We start from the raw sequence: 7777 nt of genomic DNA, 5'->3' as shown, positions 1-7777 counted from the left end.
TCATCTTGGAGTCAACTATGACTCCAAGATCCTTTTCCGCTGCTGTGCTGCTGAGAAGGTCAGCCCCGAGCCTGTAAGCGTGTTGGTGGTTCTTTTTGCCCAGGTGCAGCACTTCGCACTTGGCTTTGTTGAACTGCATCCTATTTTGTTCTGCCCATTTTTCCAACCTGTCCAGATCCACCTGGTTCCGTTCCCTACCCTCTGCTGTGTTAACTTTGCCCCATAATTTGGTGTCATCTGTGAACTTGGACAGGGTGCTCTCTACGCCCTTGTTCAAGTCACCGATGAAGACATTGAATAGCACCAGTCCAAGGGCTGAGCCTTGCGGGACTCCATTACCCGCATCTTTCCAGGTCCATATCGATCCTTTCACTACCACTCTCTGGGTGCGACCTCTGAGCCAATTTGCCACCCACCTGACCACGTAATCATCTACATCACAGCTTGTCAGTTTATTTACAAGAATGGAATACAATACCACATCGAAGGCCTTCTTAAAGTCCAGGTAGATGATATCTACCTTGACTCCTGTATCTAAGCATTTTGTGACCTGGTCATAAAAAGAAACAAGGTTAGTCAGGCAGGATCTACCTGCACTGAACCCATCCTGATTTCCTTTCAGCATTATTTCCCCTAATGGGCTCCCACAAATGTGAACCTTAATGATTTTTTCCAGAGTTTTCCCAAGGATAGAGGTGAGACTAACTGGCCTGTAGTTTCCTGGTTCATCCCTCCTCCCCTTCTTGAAAATAGGGACTACATGGCCTTTTTCCGGTCCTCTGGGACCTGACCGGAGCACCATGAATGCCTGAACAGCCATGCCAGCAGCTCTGCTATGACGCTGGCCAATTCCTTCAGCACCCTTGGATGAAGATCATCCAGGCCCACTGATTTGAACACATCCAGCCCCTCCAAGTGCACCTTCAATAAGTCTGTGCTAACAGTTGGTGGGCTGGTGTCCCTCCTGTGTCTATGATCCAAGATTTTCATTGTAGTTCACCTTCCATCACTGTCTAGCTGATTCATTGCGTGTTATTTTTACTATGCAACCAGCAGTTTTGCAAACCTTGTTAACATTTTCTATTGTCTGGTTGGTTTCATGTTTACATATGGGAGAATAGTTCTCTTGACCCTGAATCATTCTTTCACAAGCTCAGCATACACTGTAGGAGCAAGATTCACTAAATCCTTCATGCAGTCAAGATATACCAGACTCCATCTTGTGTAACTGCATAGCTATCAGTGGAAGCATTTTTTCAAAAGCACATAAATGCTCCTGTCAGTTGCCTTCACGTTCAGCCCTGATGAAGCCCAACAGTTCATCCAGTAGTTAAACATACCTTGATAGGAGTATTCTTCCACAAATTCTTTAAGTAGTGACAATCATTGGCAGATGCACTAATAGTTCTTTCACCATATTTCTTCCCACTCTGCAGTCATCGTTTCTGAATGCAATAGCTATGCTACTGGAAAATTGGTGAATGACATAATAATATAATCCATTGCTTGAACTGGACAACGACACAATTAATTAATTTATCAAAGTATGACATATTGCTTTGAATGTTATCTTGTGTGCTCTGATAGCACGATTGTACAATTTTCCTTTCATTATGTTGGTGGCAGTGTTTTCTGAAAATAACACGCTTCCTGTCCAACAGTCTTCAAGTTCTGAAATGGTTAAATGCTGATCAATTACTGTTAGGTAAACTGTGATGACATGGAAGCCTCCCAGTCAAATTTTTACTCCTTTAGTCTCATTTGGCCTAACCCACACAAGTTCATTCACTTTGCAATACAATGTCCAATCAAACGTTATGACTGTGTACTGTTGTCCCAGGTGTCCTGCAATTGTTTTACATTCCATAATGACAGTCCAAATAATGTCATACTCAGAGGCTGGTGCAGGCAGTATGGGATAAAATCCAACAATCAATGGTGGTGAAGTATCATCAGAAACAAACTGATTAAATGCTGGTACAGCAATGTTCTCCTGGCAGTTGGCTGATATTCTAGCCAGTATCTGCAGTAGCTCTACTGACATCTGCTGAATTGCTCTACTGTTGAGCTTTTCATTCAAGTTACTTCCCATACTATGAACGGGTGGTTTCAGTGACTTGTTATGGTTCATCATTATTGGAACAAATTTGTTAAATTCAGGTGGTACATCTTTCAAGGTTCTTTTCCTTTCTATTATGTTGGTGCTTTCTTCAATCTCAGCTGGTTTCTATGGTCCTTTTTGAAATGCTATAATTTGAATTACATTAAATGTATGTTTTCCATCCAATGTCTCTCTCTTCCAAGATGTCAGTGTAATCCAATGAAAGTGAACAAAATGACTGGGAATGAGATTCCATGGGATAACTCCATTTTCCTGAAATTCCTTTAAGTTTTTCTCAGCAATGGTGATCTCAGTGCAATGAACTGTGTCATATGCAAGGATCCTGGTTTTCTCTGTTTAAAAATCCCAAATTCTCTGATTAAAAATCCATGTTTTTCCATGATTAAAATGAAATGCCACTATATATATAGGTATCAGTTGAACACAGTGTTTGTGGTGCTGAGCAGCCCTGATATGCCAGTGCCCTGCCCCTGCCATTGTCCCTCACTCCCAAGCCACAGCCCCTGGCCCTGATGATACCCTTCCCTCCTGACCCACAGTCCCCCACGCCCTGGCCCCAGCCCCCCAGCATGTGCAGAAGGGGGTGGGTAGGGAGCACGAGCACAGGTGACGTGTGGTGGGGCAGGGGGACAGTGGTGATGCTTGAGGGGGTTAGGAGGATCATGTAACCCCCCCCAATTTTTTCGTCCACAGCAGGGCATAGGTCTGCAGTCAGGCTAGACCAGGTCCAGGCAGAAGCAGCCGCCATGGCCCAGTGGGCAGGATCCCAAGTAGGAAGGAACACCGTGCCGTTGCTGCCAAAGTGAGGCACCCCCTGAATGCCCAGCAGCAGCAGGGGACACAACTCCATGCCGCTGCTGCTGCCATGCCTCACTTTGGGAGCTGTGATGGTGTGGGGCTCCCTCCCACACTAGGTCTTGCCCTCTGGGTCATGGAGGTGGCTCCTGCCCAGAGCTGGTCTAGCCCAGCTGCAGCCCTGTGCCCTGCTGTGAGTGCAAAAATCTGGGGGGGCACAAGCTTCCCCATACATTGCCTGTGCGCCCCCTGCCCCCCCTGCCCCTACACATGGCCTGTGCCCCCTCCATAGATTTACCTGGAGGGAACTGCGGGAGCTGCTCTCCACCATACTGCCTGGCTGCCACATGCATGTGTGCGTGCGCACATCCAAGTGGCACCCCGCCTCCTGCGCCCTGCAATCCCAAGCAGCAGGCTGGAACTCTGCCAACCTGCAAGGGAAACTTGAGATTTCCTGGGTTTTTCTTCTTTAAAGAGGAAAATCTGCATTTTTCCATGGCAAATAGAAAACCTGGATCCCTGGTCATACGGTATGCTGCATCTAGCAGCGTGTAGACTTTGTAACAGCTTCTTAGATCTAACTGAATGATGTATCAACAAGCCTAAACCAACATGTTTTGGAGTTAGCTTTTTGCCCCTGGATTGCAGGTAAACCAAATCCTGATATATATTCAGTACATCTCTGTCTAGATTCTTATCTTGCATATGACTTTCAACATCTGAGTCGTCATTGTCACCTTCCAAAATCAAATGGATCAATTTGTAAAGGTTATCAGGAACACGTTTTGGGCTTGCTCTTCATTCAAGTTGCTGTATCTCTTCATGCCGGCTATAACTTCCAGATCTACTGTGATCATGAAAGCAGCATAGTATAAGTTTTGTGTGTTCAAAAACTTTTCTCTGAACTTTAGGCCAATGTCTTCTTTGTGATTTATATGCAAAGTCACATGTGAATGGGAATGATAGACTTTTTACTTCGTTATTCCTCCCACCTGCATCCAGGATGGTAACATGCCTCAAAAGCTATTAGATCTTTGATGCCCATTTGGCAACACAATGCGTCTTTCTTCTCTACCAGCTTGTGTATTACATTGGCTAATTCAAACAACAACACTGGACTCAGACTCTTAGAACATTTCTGACAGAATATGCACATCTTCCAGTGAACTGCTGGAGTAGATGATCTGCTTGTTGTCCTAGCGTGTTCTTCACTTGATATTGTTGGTAGGGTTTCCCTTTCTCCTTTTATCTTGCACTTTTTTAATGGTCTCTTAGTATGTCCTTTGTGTGTGAAAGAACTGTAGCAAAAATGGTACCAACTAAGACTTTTGGAATGTTGCAGTGCAGAATCAACACAACGTGATAGTTTGTCAAGAATGCTGCCATAAGAGAGTGTAAAATTCAGCAACTGTCCTATGTTGAATGAGTGCCTTGTTTATTCACGCAAATCCAGCAGGTGTATTTTGGCTAATAATTGACGGCAAACCTACTTTGAGACAGATTATGCATCACTTGTAGATTCCAAGTCATATCTCCCATGCTTCACTGGACTCAGTGGGCACATCTACACATGCAAGCACGTGCACTTGCAGCAGCTCAAATAGAAGCGGTGCAAATTTGAGCTGGGGCTTTTTGCCTCAGCGCACGTGCCCAGATGTGCACTTTGTTGGGGAGCAAATTTTGCCACTTGAGGCAAAATAACCCTGCCTGGCTCCTGCCGGATCTGCAGCCAGGGTGAGCTAGAGCTTGGGGCCAGTACTTATGCTGTCCCCAGCAGTATAAAAACCTGCCCTGTCCTGGCCCCAGCAGTACAAAAACCTACCCTGGCCAGCAGCTCAGGATTACTTGACCTCAAGAGCTTCTGGGGCCCAGGCAATTGGTATCTGCGGACACTAGCCCCTTGTGTCAGCTAGACTGCTGAGGCAGTATCCCAAATTCACTTCTTAAAATACTCCAAAATCCACATTCTTCTACAGTTAGAACAAAGAGAGAGAGAAAGGGGGATTGATCAGATGGGCAATGTTTTATTGTTATATTTACAATGTTAAAGAATTTTGGAAGCCTACCACTGTCTCTAGTGTCAAAATAAATCCTAAATGCCTATATGTTTTGTTTACTTTGGGTTTCGTTATCACATGGTAGGTGTGTGATGGGGGGGATGGGGGGTTTGCAGGAGTGGGTGGAAAGGGGGGTGGGGGATGTGGGTGGATGTGGAGGGATGTGGGGGGATGTGAGTCACTGTGTGGGTAGGTGTGGAGGGACTGTGGGTGTGGGGGCTGCTTAGGAGGGGTGGGTCCCCTGTATGAAGGCTGCATACCCCCAGCAGCTGGTGGGGCATGGTGGCGGTGGGAGCGTGGTGGTAGTGGTAAGCAGGGAGCTCCCGCAGATGCCACTGGCACTGTCAGCAGCAGGGGGAGGGGTGGTGAGTGGCGAGCTCTCCCAGATACCACTGGCAGTGACAGCAGTGGCCAGCAGTGATCGCTGATTGCCCGCAGACACCACTGGTGGTAGGGGGTGGCAAGCAGCAACTGCCTACAGGCACCACAGACAGTGTCGGCAGCACCTTTTTTGAGCGGGTGCACCGCCATGATTAGAGAGTGCACGTGCACCCCCTATCCATCGCCAATGGCCCCCTGCCTCCCAGAGGGCAGAGACCCCCCCAGCACATGGACTACCCTGCCTGCAGGATCCCAAGCCCCTCAAGGGGTGACACCTCTGTCCTCCCCACCTCCACTGGTCTGCCCTGCTCATTCCCCTGCTCTTCTCCAGCCTCTGGACACTGGAGATGAGCAGAACAAGCAGGAGGCTGGAGAGAATAGGAGAATGAACAGAAGGCTCACTGCCCCCTACCCCTGTTGGTTCCCCCAGCTCCCCATTTATTCCTCTGCTCCCCATTCATTCCCCCTGCCCCCTGTTCATTCCCCCAGGTCCCCGCTTGCTCTCCCAGCCCCCCCACACTCACCAGCAGTAGCAAAGAACAAGCAGGAAGCTGGAGAGAGCAGGGGAACTCTCCAGCTTATCTCCAGGGGCTTATCTCCAGCCTCCTCCTCATCTACAGCCCCCTTGGGAGGCTGGAGACAGCAGGGGAAGGAGCAGGGGGGTGGAGACAGCCCCAGAGGCATTCCCCTGCTGTCCTCTGTTCCCCCGAGACTGGAGGCAGCAGGGGAATGTCTCCAGGACTGTCTCAAGCCCCCTGCTCCTTCCCCTGTTTGTCTCCAGCCTCAGAAGAGCAGAGTACAGCAGGGGAATGCCTCTGGGGCTGTCTCCAGCCCCCTGCTTGTTTCCCTGCTGTCTCCAGCCTCCCGAGGTCCCCTCCCCACTCCTCCATCCCCCCCAACCCCCTGCTTACCTGGCAAAAGCTGGGTCCAGGTCCCCATAGCTTGCACCACTGCCTGCCAGGAGCAGGGAAAAGGCCAATCATAGAGATGCTCTGGCACTCTGCCAGAGCGTCTCTGGAGGACTGAGCCTCCAGTTTCCTCAGGGCATGGTCCCAGACCATACCCTGACCTGGTTTTTTTCCCCTGGGTTTTTGTTTGACCAGGGGTCTAATTTTCTCCCCGTGCTGCAAGTTTGCAGCACGGGGAACATTTTTTCATACCTGCACATGCCTCTTGCTCCGCCTCAAAGGCATTGGAGACAGGGCAAGTGGCACGTGAGTGCTCGTCTGGACACGCCCAGTGATGCTATTGGCTTGATTGCAAAGTTTGCTTAAGGATAATAATGGCAAGTCCCTTGTTGACAATCTCCACTGGAGGTTTTTATGTTGCGGTAATCTGGTACAGAACAGTTGATGTAGCAATTTTGCAAACATTTTGGGTATCTAATAATGAACAAAACTGTACATTTGCAGCAGCCATCTTGGAATCCAGTATGGCTACCATGATGGAAATGTTACGATTGATCTCCTGAGTTCATACAATGTTGACTTCATCATGAGAATTAATTTTCTAAGCCCAGTAGGGGCTGAAAAATTGACCAAAATGTGAACTAATGGCAGTCATCTTGGAATCCAATATGGTGGCTACATGCAGTATTTGCCAGATTGGCAACATGACTTTTGACATGGATAGACAACCTCTACCTGAAACACACTGTTGCTGCTTGTAGCAATGAGTTGCCTACAGGGTAACACCTCTCTACCCTTCTTTTTTACCGTACTATCAGCAGCAACCTCACCACTAAAAGCTGTAGTTTAGCCTGGTATCTTCAAAAAGGGACTTTACTTCAATTGATCCTTTATACTGTAAGGACACTACAATGAGAACTTAAAGCAGAAGCTGTGATTATTAAAACCAAAAGTGTTTCCCATGCCTGGTAAGGAAAGTTTATTTTCTTTTAACTAAATTAGAATGCATATGAACAGACAAGGAAGCATAGGTTCTATTGCATGAAAGCCAGTGTTCCATGGCACTTGGTAGGGAAAGAGCTGTCAGTCAGCAGACCTTTTGGGCTTGTGTGTGTAACTTGCAGTTGCTTGTGTGGTGCAGATTTAAGTTTAGAATTGACAAAGAAAATGCTTTTAGTGGTTGTCTTGCTACTTGGAGACCTGCAGTTGTACTAATGTTGAACAGAAATCGTTCCAGGTAACACTGCACCTGTCCAAGGATATAAAATTGTATTCTCTGTTTTCTTTCCCCAGAGCAGGTAAATTATTCACTAGAATGTGTTAAACATTACTTCCTGGTGTTTATTTTTTATAAAAATGTATCTTTTTTTCAAATATACACTGTCCATTCCTTTTAAAAGTATGAATAGACAAAAAAAATTACAAGCCATCCCTGTAATACTATTTCAGTCAATGGCTGAATCTGACTATTATATAATCATTAATTCTTTCCAATTTTGAAATTTAATATCATA

Source organism: Gavialis gangeticus, unplaced genomic scaffold, assembly GCF_001723915.1.
Source record: "Gavialis gangeticus isolate Ggan-Ray unplaced genomic scaffold, GavGan_comp1, whole genome shotgun sequence".
NCBI lineage: Eukaryota > Metazoa > Chordata > Crocodylia > Gavialidae > Gavialis > Gavialis gangeticus.
The sequence above is the reverse complement of the archived record's forward strand: the minus strand, read 5'-3'. Positions refer to the sequence as shown.